The sequence below is a fragment of the Mesoplodon densirostris genome, chromosome 5 (assembly GCF_025265405.1).
Source record: "Mesoplodon densirostris isolate mMesDen1 chromosome 5, mMesDen1 primary haplotype, whole genome shotgun sequence".
NCBI lineage: Eukaryota > Metazoa > Chordata > Mammalia > Artiodactyla > Ziphiidae > Mesoplodon > Mesoplodon densirostris.
In genome coordinates this window covers 81,093,404-81,108,104 of record NC_082665.1, presented here as the reverse complement: position 1 = coordinate 81,108,104, position 14,701 = coordinate 81,093,404, and the positions used below count along the sequence as shown (strand labels likewise).

The window sequence follows — 14,701 nt, the reverse complement described above, 5'->3', positions numbered from 1 at the left end:
GGCCCAGCGGCCATGGCTCACGGGCCCAGCCGCTCCGCGGCATATGGGATCCTCCCAGACCGGGGCACGAACCCGTATCCCCTGCATCGGCAGGCGGACTCTCAACCACTGTGCCACCAGGGAGGCCCGCAGCATTTGTTTTGAATGAGAATAAAACAAATGATCTGCTGTGAAATGCAGTTCTCTATTAAGTGAAAAAATTGCCTTGGCATCTAAACCTTTTTACAGACAACACTTTTATAAAAGAGTTTCTTTTGAATGTAGCAGAAATTGTGTCCAGAGCATAAACAAGAACTTGTAAATGTTCGTATAATCAGAAACATTGTTGCTCAGCATGTTAAAAATACAGCTGAGGGCTTCCCTGGTGGCGCAGTGGTTGAGAATCTGCCTGCCAATGCAGGGGACACGGGTTTGAGCCCTGGTCTGGGAAGATCCCACATGCCACGGAGCAACTAGGCCCGTGAGCCACAACTACTGAGCCTGCACGTCTGGAGCCTGTGCTCTGCAACGAGAGGCCGCGATAGTGAGAGGCCCGCGCACCGCGATGAAGAGTGGTCCCTGCTTGCCACAACTAGAGAAAGCCCTCGCACAGAAACAAAGACCCAACACAGCCGAAAAATAAATAAATTAATTAATTTAAAAAAAATACGGCTGAGAACTTTCAGGATAAGTTAAATTATTGGTGGCATCTTCTATTGCAGCAAATGAGCACACAGATATAAATAACAGCACACTGTTAGCTATATTTATTTGTGATGTTTTGAGAATCTTGGAGGGGTCAAAGAATTTTTGAACAAGAAGTCTCTGCAAGGCAAAATTACTTTGTGATGAGAAGGGTCTCAGACCACTGGATATAGAAGGCACTGTTCCAAATTGTGTTACTACAGATCAGGTTCTCACAAAGGGTAGGGCTGACCTTGGACCCATCAAGCGACAGATCAGAGGTGACAGTATTTTGTAGGGGCACTATGCATAAATCCATTAATTTCCTCATTCATCAGGAATTGCTTGGGCTAAAACGAAACAGGCCATGGATTCACTAATTAATATCCTGAATCAGCTATTCTTCTACATCTTGGAGCAAAATCAGGTCAGTGTTTGCTTAATGAATTTGCTGGCTTACTTGTGCTGTGATGTTGGAGAGAATTTTTTTTTTAACTGTTCATGACATCAAAGGAAATAGGCCCATTTCCACTTAGCAGCAAAGATTGGCTCAAAGTCCCAAGCTTCTTGCTGACATCATACCTCATCAACACCTTGTGAATATTTTTCTATTGGGGCATTCAGAAGTATTTGTACAAATGTCCCATTTGCTTCTCTCAGTACTGACAACAAAGTCTTTGGAAAATTCATTTGTTAAAGAATAATTTGGTTCATCTTCCAACATTGCAGTCAGTTTCCAGATATGAAAATGGTAGCCTGAAATTTATTCTCTGAAATGGGGCTTTTGAATACTGGATTTCATGCTTTAGGAAAATAAACTAGTATTATTTAGCTTACCTTTCTTAATTAATTTTTGATAGTATAGATGCAGGGCTATGAAGTTATCAAACTGTACTACAAAATGGTATTGAAGACTATGACAACATTGAAAGCTGGGACTGTACACCCATCTTGGAGGAAATAATCTTCCTATCCACATTGGGAAGAGCTTATGTTTAGGAGCAGTTTTATTCCAAAATTAATCTGAAAAAACTACTTACCAACCCTAGTTTACATATTTAAGGCTGCATACCATACATCACAGAGAAAACCACAGGGCCTGACTGACATTTTGGTACAGAAGAAAAGACATTAGGTTTCTGATGTCAGGTCAAAGCAGTAATGAATTATAAGGTAATGATAATAATAATAATAAATGTTTTTCTTTTTCAGTTTTAGATCAAAAGTTTAAATATAAAATAGAATATGGGTATCAGTGCTGCGGAGGAATGGCTGTTGGCCTGTGGTGGGTTCAAGGTCCCTGGATGGTCGGGGGCTTCCATGCTATGCTTCTCCCCACTGACCTACTGCCTGGTGCAGAGGAAGCCATGGCTCTCTGGATCACCAGGAACATGAGCATTAATGCTGAAAGTAAGTTGAAGGTCAGTATGGCAGGCGCAAAGTACGTGCCTGTGGCCACTGTTGCAGCCTCTAAGCCCGGGCTGAGGCCAAGAACAGCTCTTGGGGACATCGGTAACAGTCAGTGAAGAGCCACAGGCCAAACTGCCCCTGAAAAAGGAAGCAAAAACTTTAGCTGCTGGAAAAGTTACTGCTAAAAAACTACCAAAACCTCTGGAAAAGACTCCTGTACCTGTGCTGGAGCCCCAGCTGGAGCCAGAGCCAGAACCCTAGCCTGTTAAAGAACAAAAACTTCCTCCTGAGCCTATTTTGGTTGATACTCCCTCTCCAAGCCCCATGGAAACATCTGGCTGTGCCCCTGCAGAAGAATACGTGTGTCAGGCTTTCTCTGACGTAATTCTTACAGTGAATGACGTGGATGCAGAAGATGGAGCGGATCCAAACCTTTGTAGTGAACATGTAAAAGATATCTATGCTTATCTGAGACAACTTGAGGAAGAGCAAGCAGTCAGACCAAAATACCTACTGGGTCATGAAGTCACTGGAAACATGAGAGCCATTCTAATTGACTGGCTAGTGCAGGTTCAAATGAAATTCAGTTACTCCAGGAGACCATGTACATGACTGTTTCCATTATTGATCAGTTCATGCAGGATAATTGTGTGCCCAAGAAGATGCTGCAGCTGGTTGGTGTCACTGCCATGTTTATTGCAAGCAAATATGAGGAAATGTACCCTCCAGAAATTGGTGACTTTGCCTTTGTGACTGACAACACTTACACTAAGTACCAAATCAGACAGATGGAAATGGAGATTCTGAGAGCTTTAAATTTTAGTCTGGGTCACCCTCTACCCCTGCATTTCCTTCGGAGAGCATCTAAGATTGGAGAGGTTGATGTTGAGCTACATACTTTGGCCAAATATCTGATGGAACTAACTATGTTGAACTACCATATGGTGTAATTTCCTCCTTCTCAGATTGCAGTGGGAGCTTTTTGCTTAGCACTGAAAATTCCTGATAATGGTGAATGGACACCAACTCTACAGCATTACCTGTCATACACTGAAGAATCCCTTCTTGTTGTTATGCAACACCTGGCTAAGAATATAGTCATGGTGAATCGTGGGCTTACAAAGCACACGACTATCAAGAACAAGTATGCCACATCTAAGCATACTAAGATCAGCACTCTAGCACAGCTGAATTCTGCACTAGTTCAAGATTTAGCCAAGGCTGTGGCAAATGTGTAACTTGCGAACTTTGGAATACTATAAAATCTGCAAATAAAATTGGCACCATGTGCCATCTGTACACATTATATGTTACATTTATTTACTTTTAATAAAGTTGTAGTCCTTTTTACTAAAAAAAAAAGAGTATGGCTACCATATATATTTACATTAAGTTATACGCCTACACCATAATGTAGTAAAAATGAAGAGTTTGGTTCCTTCTGGGGATTTTGTCATTCTTCCATTCAGCTTACTTTGTTTAGGTAGGCTACATCCTTGGCCCTTTAGACATTTGTTATTTATATCTTTTATAGTTACTTGTTTACAAACTTTATATCCTTTACTAGAGAGTAAGCTATCTGAGGGTTAGGATTTTATTTCATTTATCTTCTTACCTCCACAGCCCTAGAATGAAGGTGAGTCCTTAGTAGATGGTTGGTAATTATCTGGTTAAATTGAATTGAATTGGCTTTTTGACTATCATTAATGTACAAAATACTGGGATAGTTTCCCACCAAATAAACGTTTATTTTGATTTATAGAAACATGAAAAATGCTCATCAATAGTCTTCAGTTCTAGTCCCTATGAGATTGATGTGTTTCTCCCCATCCCCTGGTACCCACGCAGCAGTGCCCCCCGCCCCGGAGAAGGGCAGGTGGAAGGTCCTTCTCCCTGGCTGCAAGGCCTGGGGGTTGGGGGTGAGGGCACAGTGTAGGCAGGGTCCACCGCCACCCATGAGGAAGAGTTGCCACTTAAAAATGGGACATATTCCCTCAGGATGGAGAGGGATCAAGTGGCAGCTTTCCAGACATGGGAACTCTGCTTGTACGATTTTATCTCTACTACCCCCCTCCACAAGATATACAGTGGTTTATTAATTAATACAATTCTCAAAAACCTTTGGTGGCAGTTCCCTTGATTGTTTTTCTCCCTCTAATGAGAACACACCTGCTTGAGACATAGGATGGTATATGATTATTTCACTGTGAAATCTCAAATTAGTGGGATGTCATTTAGAAGATCATTTTACTTAACTGACAGTTGTTATTTCTAACCTTTTAAAAGCAGAGGGAGTATAAAGAGAACTTTGAACTGTTATTGTGTCTTCTGATGAAACTCCTTCATGTACCAAGAAATATATGCTTTGAAAACCTCTGTTTGAGGCCCTTGGCATACACCTACCAGGGCATAGAAAATGATTGGTGAAACATAAAAAGAAAATGAAAACTACCTTGACACACACACACATACCTATCTTGGTTACTTAATTACCTTGGTGGTGGTTTACAGGGTATTTGCTAAGCGTAAGTAAACATGCATATCATTTAAATGATCCCCTTGCCTGTATGAAGACATATTTAGATATTCAGAAGTAATAATGTTTGTGCAGGTAGGCTACCTCCCTGGCCCTTTAACATCTCACATCACCATAGTGCAATTATCAAAACCGGGAAATGGACACTAGTACAGTACTAGTAACTAAACTACAGACTTTGTTTTGAATTTCATTTTCCCTTTTTTCTGTTCCAGGATCCTAGGCAGGACCCAACATTGAATTTCATGTTCATGTCTCCTTAGTGTCCTCTGATCTGTGACATTCCTCAGTCTTTCCTTGTCTGACACTTTTGAAGAGCACTGATCAAGTACTTGATAGAATGTCCCTCAATTAGGGTTTGGATCATTTTAGGTTTATAGATTTGGTGACTTCTTTTTCTATACTGTAGTTTGACTTGTTTATGTTTATTTTATTTTTATAACTATATTTTTATAACTATCAAGAAGGCAATATAAAAATGCAATTATAATATTTATTATGCCACAGTTAACTTTTCTTCATTCTTTTATTAAACAAGTATTTATTTGAGTCTACCATGTGCCAGGCCTTGTACTTAAATTATCAGGATACAACAGTGAGAAAATTATTTCTCCCCTCATGGAGATTTAAAAGGAAAGACAGAATAATAATAAATAATAAATAATAAGAAAAATAAGTTAAATACATAGTGTTTATTTACAAATGTTAATTTCATCAATAAATAAAATATAAAATGCAGTTGACTGATGAGTGTTAAAGAAAGTCATGTTTATAAGGTGGGCTACAGTAGGTAAAATGTCAGGGGATGGGGTTGAGATTTTAGATGGGGTGGCCAGATAAGGTTCACAATGAAAGTGGCTTTTGAGAAAAGACCCAAAGAAAGTAAAGGAGCTTGCCATGCTGTTACCTTGGGGAAGAACGTTTCAATGGGGAAAATGGGGAAAACAATGTGGAGGGGGCTTACTTGGCATGTTCAAGGTCAATGAGGAAGCCAGTGTGGCCAGAGAAGAGAAGATGAGGTCTGAGGGGTAATGGGGAACAGATTGTATGGGGTGATATCAATCATAAGAAGGACCTTGGAGAGGAGTTTTAAATAGAGAAGTGACACAGTCTGACACTCTTTGAAAAGGAACCTCTGCTGTGGTGTTGATGGCACACCTCTGAGGCTGAGGCTGAAGCATCAGCACCAGTGAGGAGGCTGTCATGGTAAATCCAGGTGAGACATGACAGTGGTTTGGTCTGAGGTGGTGGTAGTGAGGACAGTCAGAAGTGCTTGAGTTTCTGATAGATTTTGAAGGAGAGGCAATAAGATTTGCCGATTAAAAGGATGTAGGGTGTGAGAGAAGGTGAGACTTCAAGTACAACATCAAGGTCAGAGCCAGGGGAGAGTAGAGAGCCAATTCAACACACTTCACTCTGGATTTGACAGTTTTTAAGTTTGGTAAATAGAGCACACATTGACTCCAGGTTAATGTAGTCAAGGCTGACCAAATGATCAAGAATCTACTGGTGTTTAGAGTTATTCATCTGTTACATCACTGAAGAATTTAAGGCTGGAGATTCAAACCCCAGATCTCAGTGAACTTAGACTACACACTGCACAAAATTAATGTGTTCACCATCTCATTTTAATAGAATTATTCCCAGAGAGAAGTAGAACTGGGGGTGGGAGCATCCCCCCCAAATTTCATGGAAAGCAGGAAACAGAGTGTAGAGCATCCCCCCAAATTTCATGGAAAGCAGGAAACAGAGTGTAAGCCCAAATCAGTGTTGACTTGGAGGACGAAGTGCTAAGCTGTTGGCCACTACCTGACACCAGGGCCAGGGCATTCCTTGCACATTCCAAGTGCACTGTGTGCACTTCCCCTCTTAGCTCTGGGCTGAGTCTTCTGAGAATGGAACCCTTCCCCATGTCCTTACATCCAAATCCTACTTATTCCTCAGGACCCAGAACTTCAGCCTCAGAGTCCAGTGCTGCTGGACCAGTTCCTTAACACTTCCTCTCCTGTAGGTCTCTGTTCCATTAACTCTATGACCCTAGGAAAGTCCCAACCTCTTGATTTCAAGTTTCCTCACACAGAAAATTAGGGACCTTAAGCTTCCTTCATCTCTATGATTTCATGATTCTGTGGCTGGGCTTTGAAGGGTGAAGAACTCATCCCATTCTACCACTTTGAACAAAGCATTATTACCACACCAACCATATCGCATTGTAACTACTTAAATTTTTTTTCACATATGACTTGTTCACCAGACTGCATCTGTCCTGAGGGGAGGGACCAAGTTTAATCTAAATCTTTAATTCTAGCCACTGAAGTGAAGCCTGGCACATAGTAGGTGTTTAATAATCATTCACTGAATCAGTAAATAAACACTTTAAAAATTTGGGTGTCCAGGGATTTCCCTGGTAGTCCAGTGGTAAAGAATCCACCTTCCAATGCAAGGGATGTGGGTTCGATCCCTGGTCGGGGAACTGAGATCCCACATGCTGCAGGGCAACCAAGGCTGTGCTCCACAACTATTGATCTTGTGCACCTCAACAAGAGAGCCCGCGTGCTGCAAACTACAGAGCCCATGCGCCCTGGAGCCCATGCGCCACAACTAGAGAGAAGCCTGTGAGCTGTGACAAAAGACCCCACAGGCCTCAACGAAGATACTGTGTGCCACAACTAAGACCCGACGCAGCCAAAAATGTAAGGAAAATAAACAAAACAAAAAAACTCGGGCATCCAGCCCTGTAAGAAATGTCTCTAACATGAGAACATGTTGGTTGTTTCCCTGATTCACTACATTGGATCAGAGGTTTTCAAGCCTGGATGCACATTTGAATATACTGGGGAGCTTTCAATGACTCTGCTGACCTGGTCCCTCATCAGACCAGTTAAATCAGAATCTCTGGAAACAGGACCCCCAGCATCAGAATTCTTAAAAGATCTTCAGATAATCCTAATTGCAGCCAGGGTTGAGGACCATAGTTCTATTTTTTTTAACTTTATTGAAGTATAGTTGATTTACATTGTTGTGTTACTTTCTGCTGTACAGCAAAGTGACTCAGTTATACACATATATATTTTTTCATACTCTTTTCCATTATGGTTTATCTCAGGATATTGAATACAGTTCCCTGTGCTATGTAGTAGGATCTTGTTTATCCATCCTATATATAGTAGCTTGCATCTGCTAATCCCAAACTCCTAATCCTTCCCTCCCACAAGCCCCTTCCTTGGCAACCACAGGTCTGTTCTCTATGTCTGTGAGTCTGTTTCTGTTTCGTAGATATGTTCATTTCTGTCGTATTTTAGATTCCACATATAAGTGATATCATATGGTATTTGTCTTTCTATTTCTGACTTATTTTGCTTAGTAAGATAATCTCTAGGTCCATCCATGTTGCTGCAAATGGCATTATGTCGTTCTTTTAAATGGTTGAGTAATAGTCCATTGTGTGTATGTATATATATATATATATATCAAAATATATGTATCTATATCTATATATATCTTTCTATCCATATCACATTTTCTTTATCCATTCATCTGTTGATGGACATTTAGGTTGTTTCCATGTCTTGGCTATTGTCAACAGTGCTGCTATGAACATAGGGGTGCATGCATCTTTTTGAATTATAGTTTTGTCTGGGTATATGCCCAGGAGTGGGATTGCTAGATCATATGGCAACTCTATTTTTAGTTTTTTGAGGAAACTCCATACTGTTTTCCATAGTGGGTGCACCGATTTACATTCTCATCAACAGTGTAAGAGGGTTCCCTTTTCTCCACACCCTCTCCAGCATTTATTATTTGTAGACTTTTTAATGATGGCCATTCTGACTGGTGGGAGGTGGTACCTCGTTGTAGTTTTGATTCGCATTTCTCTAATAATTAGCAATGATGAGCATCTTTTCATGTGCCTATTGTCCATCTGCATGTCTTCTTTGGAGAAATGTCTATTTAGTTCTTCTGCCCATTTTTCGATTGGGTTGTTTGTTTTGTTGTTGTTGTTGTTATTGAATTGTAGGAGCTGTTTGTATATTTTGGAAATTAAGCCCTTGTTGGTCACTTCATTTGCAAATATTTCTCCCAGTCCGTAGAATGTCTTTTCATTTTGTTTATGGTTTCCTTTGTTGTGCAAAGGCTTATAAGTTTGATTAGGTCCCATTTGTTTATTTTTGCTTTTATTTCTATTGCCCTGGGAGACTGATCTAAAAACATTGGTATGATTTATGTCAGAGAATGTTTTGCCTATGTTCTGTTCTAGGAGTTTTATGGTGTATTGTCTTATATTTAAGTCTTTAAGCCATTTTGAATTTATTTTTGTATATGGTGTGAGGGTGTGTTCTAGCTTCATTGATGTACATGTGGCTGTCCAACTTTCCCAATGTCACTTGCTGAAGAGACTCTCTTTTCCCCATTGTATACTCTTGCCTTTTTTGTCGAAGACTAACTGGAGGACCACAGTTCTAGACTCTTCACATACTGATATTTTAGTACCTCTTCCTTTTCTTTACACTCTGACTTGCCTTTCTAATTCTTTTACTCAGCTGTTACTTTACCATTCCCATGTTCAGAGGTTAAGTTACTTGCCCAGAGTCCAAGTAACTAGTAATTGGTGGAGTTGGAGCCAGGATTTAACCAATATCGCACTCTTAATCACAGTATGGTATGGAAAGATTGCTGTTCTTTCAGGAAGATAGGTGAGTTGCACAGTTACCTTAATGTTCATATTGATGCAGGATCAAAACAAAACAAACAGAAAGCAGATACCTAGAAATCAGGCCTGAGAGAAAGTCTCAGAAAATGGGATTGAGATGTATAGACAGGTGACAGAGGTGAAGAATTGGCTTATTGCCTTTGGTGCCCTCTTGAAGGGCATGGAATGGAGCTGTCCTCCTGCTGGGGAGGCAGCAGAGTGAGTGGCTAAGTAGCAAAACAACATTCTGAGCAACCCCATTGTGGCCACTGTAGAAGAACTGGATGTAGACCTATGTCTGGGCATGTGGGACATAGCTCAAGGCTCTATCTTTTTCAAATGGTACAGAAAAAGCATTCTTTCTTATATCTGGTTTGTATTTGTTTTCTACCGAGCCTGGCCCTTATTATTGGATCCAAGCTGCAGTCTGGTCTCTCGTTTTTTGGTTACTAGTGTACTGCTAATGAGCATCTGGCCTGAGATAACAGGAGTGATAACAGCCTAGTCTTTACTGTTTTACTTTGGTTACCTTTTCTTGCAAGACCCAATAATACTATTTAAACTCTGGGCAGGGAGGGGGGCAATGAAGGGCTGCTTTCACACTTGCACTTTATAAAAGAGCTTGAAATAGCAATGCAACTAGGCAAGGAAGTGGTCAAGGCCATGCAGAATAAAAGTGGGCTCTCAGGCAAGGGAAGTGCAAGTAGTATGCTCATTCACAGGCAACTCTGCAAGACCTGAAGAATTCCATGTATATAAAGATGAGGAAGTGAAGTGGTAGAGAAATGACTTTCCACAGGTGGTTAGTGGTGGGATCTCCAAGGCCGTGGTCTCCCCCAGCCTCATGCTGTTTTCTGGTAATGATGCCTCCCCATCTCCCCCACATACTCTGCTCCAGCCAAAATGGTATGGCCTAGCGTTTGCTCTGAATGCTTGTAACAATATCTTGCTTTCATGAATCTTCCCACTTTCTTCCCTCTGCCAAATGCCTCCTGACTGAACCTTCCTTATGATAAGCTTTACATCTGTTTCTGCCCACAAACTTCCTTGTCTATGGATGAAGAACAGGCCACTCCTCTGGGCCACCTCCCTGCTCCCAGATTCTCCCATTTCCACCTGAGGACAGGTTTTATCTCGTCTTCCCATGAGACCTCATGCACAGAGCAATCCTGGGCTTTAAGCTCTCAAACCCTTAAGAGCCAGGACTGAGAGTGGAGTCATAATGAGATGTACCTGTCATTGAAGGAATTCTTGGGTGTATTCTTGGGTGTATGAAGGAGCAGAGTGTACCAGTGGGCAAGGCAGTGGCAGAGGGGAGCCTGGTCTTAGATTAGGCAAGGCCAACGTAGAGCTGGCTGGCTGGGTCTTCCAGAAAAACCTGTGGACCTTCTTCTAATACTTGTCTGAAGGCTGGCGGTTTTGAGGGTTAAACGTCTAGGACTGACATTACATCCTTCACGATCCTTATAGAGAATGTACAAATATTTGATATTTTCCTTCTTTCTTTGACTTAAAGTTTTATGTACTTTTAATTCCGAGGGATACTGCTAGCTCCATTTTGTCTTAAGATTTGTTTCAGGGCAAATCTACCTGGAACCACTTTGTTTTGTTTCTCCATTAATCTCATCAGTAAAGTTTAAAGACAAGGCAGTGTAGTAACAGAAGTAGGATGAAGGATTGGGGGAGAAGTTTAGAAGAGGCAGTTCTGTTCTATAAAGCAGAATGCCAGGGTTGACAGTCCCCTCAGGAGCTGCTGCGCACATAGCATAGGAATGAAATTTCACTGCCTTAAATCTTCCCCCAGAAAGCAATGACCCACTGCCCAAATTTAAATGTTAGAATTAATGATACCTAGTAATGTAAATCCATGGCTAAAGCTTCTTACATTTCCTCATGTAGGTGTGACTCCTGAATTGGTTGATTTAGCACCTTTAGCCTGTTATGAAAAGTTTAAATAAAATAAAGCCAAAAAATTCTTTGATGAGTTTTTCTTCCTAGGGTGTTTTAATTTTCTGCCCACACTATTGGAATAAATATTACTACTTTTATAATAAGAAGCGAAAGTTTAAAAAAAAATCCGTATTGCTTTACTGGGAAATCCATTGATAAACAAGGATTCTAACAAATTACAACTCTTCCTATTTCCTGAACATGAAAAAGAGGCAGAGGCACTGTTTACATTTTGTTAATAAGTTTCTTGGTCAAATTTCTCATGTTTTATTGTACTAATATTTACATGTTGAAAATTATTTCTTACAACAAAGTTTCCAGGGCACTTATAACCAGCATGCATCATTAATGTGCCTTATTCATTTTGTTCTTTGGAAGCACTCCTATAAGAAATGAACAGAATAGTGGTGCTGGGAAAACTGGACAGCTGGACATGTAAAAGAACAAAATCAGAACATTTTCTCAAGCCACATAAAAAAATAGATCCAAAACGGATTAAAGACCTAAATGTAAGACCAGAAACCATAAGACTGCTAGAAGAAAGCATAGGCAGAACACTCTTTGACATTGGTCTTAGCAATATTTTTTTTGGATCTGTCTCCTCAGGCAAAGGAAACTAAAGGAAAAATAAACAACGGAACCTAATTAAACTTAAAAGCTTTTGCACAGCAAAGGAAACCATCAACAAAACAAAAAACCCTACAGAATGGGAGAAAATATTTGCAAATGACATGACTGCTAAGGGGTTAATATCCAAAATATATAAACAGTTCATACAACTCACTATAAATAAACCCTGAAAAACAAATAAGCTGACTAAAAAATGGGCAGGAGACCTGAATAGATATTTTCCCAAAGAAGATATACAGATGGCCAATAGGCACATGAAAAGATGCTCAGCATCACTAATCATCAGGGAAATGCAAATTGAAACCACAATGAGATACCACTTCACACTTCACACCTGTCAGAATGACTATTGCCAAAAGGACAATAAATAAAAAATGTTGGCAAGGATGTGGAGAAAAGAGAACCCTAGCACACTGTTGGTGAAAATGTAAATTGGTACATCCACTGTGGAAAACAGCATGTAGGTTCCTCAAAAAACTGGAAATAGAACTACTATATGATCCAGCAATTCCACTCCTGGGTATATATCCAAAGAAAATGAAAATACTAATTCAGAAAAATATATGCACCCCAATGTTCACAGAAGCATTATTTACAAGAGCCAAGATATGGAAGCAACCTAAGTGTCCATCAACAGATGAATGGATAAAGAAGATGTGGTGTATGTGTGTGTGTACACACACACATACACACACAAATGGAGTACTACTCAGCCATAAAAAAGCATGAAATTTTGCCATCTGCAGTAACATGGATAGACTTGGAAGGCATTATGTTGAATGAAATAAGTAGGACAGAGAAAGATAAATACTGTATTTTATCACTTATATGTGGAATCTAAAAAATAAAACAAACAAATGAATATAACAAAACAGAAACAGACTCACAGATATAGAGAACCAACTAGTGGTTACCAGTGGGGAGTGGAGAAAAAGGAGGGGCAAGAGAGGGGTAGGGGATTAAGAGGTACAAACCATTATGTATGAAATAAATAAGCTACATAGATATATTGTATAGCACAGGGACTATGGCCAATATTTTATAATGACTTTAAATGGGGTATAATCTATAAAAATATTGAATCCCTATGTTGTACACCCCAAACTAATATAATATTGTAAGTCAACTATACTTCAATTAAAAAAAAGAAATGTACAGAATATTTAACATAAGTGGAATAACACTGTTGGAATAAAATTAGACACTATGGGATACTAGGACTAAATGGCAACTTCCGTTTTTTTTAAACAAATTCAGATATTTTCAATATCTTATTCTAAAATGGGATCTATCATTAAGGTTGAAAGTATGTATATACATATTTTTTTTTCTTTTTCTGTGAACTCCTAACATGGGACCTGAAACACAGTATGTGCTCAAATACATATTTTTATTTTTATTTTTGGCTTTATCTCTTGTCTTTCCATAGTAAGTTACTATGAATAAGAACTCTCTGGAAAAACACTACTGTCAAGAAGTTTGAAAGTCAAGGTGACCTCCTGTACACTTACTTTTATCTTTAAAAAGTTCACGGCAAATCTTTATCTTTGTGAAGGGATATATCTCTTTGATAGTTCAGTGAGTTATTCTCCCCCAAACAGTAATAATTTTGAATAACTCTGGTGTAGCTGTACATAAAAGACAGTTTGTGCTCACAGGACTATCAAGATATACTGGGAAATAAATTTTAATTCCATGGCGAGGCAAAGAAACTTTCTTAGTGAAAACAAGATAGGGATAATATATTGTGAAAAAGAATGAAAAAATTTTGTAACAGTCCTTTCAAATTCTCCCTCTTGTGCTGTGAGTTTCATGATGTTTATTGTATTAAATATCACTAATGAAAACTCAAAGTTGGAATACAAAGTGCTTCACATGCTTTTTGACTATGAAGTTTTTGAAATGTAGAGAAATTAAAACTGAGGAAATATATAAGGGATAATTTAGCAAAAACTTAAAGGTTTTAAGAAGTTCCCAACCCTATTACACTCAAGTTAACCCCATTCCCATGTTTCCCTGTAGATTTATATATTTACATACAAAGATTAGCTTATTTTATCTGTAGCTGTTAATGATTTCAGCTTTTTCTTTTAAATTTATAATGTCCTTTTCCTAATGGAAAATTAGGAAAAGGACATTATAGATTAAAATTAGGAGGTATTTTAGCATTTTCCATAGAACTATGTATGAAATTTTTTATGCACTCTTTCTCTATTTCTAACTAAGCCACAAAGGTCTTCCTCTTTCAGTGACTGTATGTAGAAATTTATCATGTTGAAGAAAACAGAGCAATACTAAATCATAAAACCATGTTGGTATATCTTTAGTTTTAGGAGATTCCGTTTAATTCAAATTCTACATAGAGTCACTCACCTTTGAAATGATATTTTATATTATACTGAAAGCTTAATTGTGGTATGGAAGAAGCCCAGAACAGCTCCTGGCAGCCTCATCTGGACACTGGTGCCCCCAGGCTTTGGCACTGAGGCAATGGCAGTATTATAAACACATAGTCTGATTTTACAGGTTGGAATGAAATTTCCTAACATGCTATATAGAAAGTTAAATGTAGATAATCAGAGGCATCAAAAAATAGAAAAAATATACTGCTATGTCAACAATACTTTGGATTGTTCTCAAACACAGAGGACAGCCCTTCTTGAGACATTTTCAAAACTACTAACATCTTGGGATAATCTCTGTGTCCCCAGAGATTACATAAAACCTGGTACATAGGAGGGGCTTATTAAGTGTTTGAATGAATGAATTCAAGAAAAGCAGAGAAGAAGTGATCCTCAGAGAAGTAGTGTTCAATAAACTCT

General features: G+C 39.1%; 1 protein-coding gene and 1 pseudogene across 5 annotated transcripts in view; one reads left to right on the top strand and one right to left on the bottom strand.

Annotated features, from left to right (window-relative positions):
• The window catches only part of KCNAB1 (potassium voltage-gated channel subfamily A regulatory beta subunit 1), a 415,500-nt gene that overhangs the window by 81,533 nt on the left and 319,266 nt on the right, over window positions 1-14,701 (bottom strand). The gene's annotated exons all lie outside the window — the stretch shown is intronic.
• Window positions 2,031-3,350, top strand: LOC132491136 (G2/mitotic-specific cyclin-B1-like; annotated as a pseudogene).